This window comes from Acyrthosiphon pisum, chromosome A1, assembly GCF_005508785.2.
Source record: "Acyrthosiphon pisum isolate AL4f chromosome A1, pea_aphid_22Mar2018_4r6ur, whole genome shotgun sequence".
Classification (NCBI taxonomy): Eukaryota; Metazoa; Arthropoda; class Insecta; order Hemiptera; family Aphididae; genus Acyrthosiphon; species Acyrthosiphon pisum.
Window position 1 is genome coordinate 141,102,389 of NC_042494.1, and position 1,201 is coordinate 141,103,589.

The 1,201-nt window shown below is 29.8% G+C and overlaps 1 protein-coding gene across 1 annotated transcript in view; it reads right to left on the bottom strand.

Annotated features, from left to right (window-relative positions):
- LOC103309175 overlaps positions 1-1,201 on the bottom strand; it is a 5,010-nt gene that overhangs the window by 1,391 nt on the left and 2,418 nt on the right. The window lies entirely within an intron of this gene.

A 1,201-nucleotide genomic window follows, 5' to 3' on the forward strand; every position in this document is an offset into this window, starting at 1 on the left:
CAGCATCGTCATGGCATATTAGACATTAGTGTACGATATTACGATAACGTTAAAAACCCAGTTTGTTTTTAGATTTGTTGACCATAAAATATGATAATAATATTTACGATTAAAAATCATGGTTATTTCTTTTTATAGTAGACAGGTCTATTAGTTTCATACCTACTGATAAATTCTATAATCATAAAATATTCATATCTATACTTGACCAAAAAAAAAAAAAAATCATTTGTGGAAATATAATTTTACCGAGGCCCATTATTTAATATTTGCCGGACCCGGTAGCCCCAAATAAAGTCCAGGGGCAGCATATGCTGCCTCTGCTGCCCCCGTGCGCACGCCTATGGGAAGGACCAGTGTATACAGTGGCGTAGCCAGGATTATGAAATGGGGGATGTTTTAAGTATAGATTAAAACCAAGTTTTTACAGTTTTCGTATATAAATAAATTTAGGGTTCAGGGCTTGACTTGTTGCACTAAAAATTATCGAAATATGCAGTCAAAATTCTCAAAATATGCTTAAATATAATATGTACTACCTATGTAGCAACATTTTTAAATTATTTTTGGAAAATCATAAAACATATTGCAATTTTGGTAATAAAAAACTAAAAAATAAGTAGGTATATAAACCTTATAAATAAATAACAACTTAATTTTTAAAAATACTGGCATACAATACTAGGTTAATAAATGAGTAACAACGAATAACGTGATATGCGAACCTATATCTACTGATGTTCATTTCTTCGTACAATCTACAATCTAGATGCCAATTATAATAGTTTAAATACAGTTTTGTCTCAAAGAGACTTATGAAATCTTACATATGCGAACATAGGGCCAACTGTAACCAAGCTCTACCAACAACTTTAACAGCCCTCCACCCCTCCCAAACATTTACTTCATTTTTGTAAGCTTATTAAATTTTATAATAGTATGGTATAAAATTATCGCCAATTGTACCTAACCAAACATAATATTTTTTAAGATATTTTTCAATGTTATCCATGGATAATTATATTTGCAAATATAATTTTCCCCGACAATTGTATGTATATTTAAGTTAAAAAATACACAAATATGCAAATTCATACTTTGTATTTAATTTCGCCATTTAATAAGACAAATTTATAACTTGCAAGCAGTCCCGAACCCTATAAACAATATATTTATTAGAAGGGAAAATATCAATGGGGGG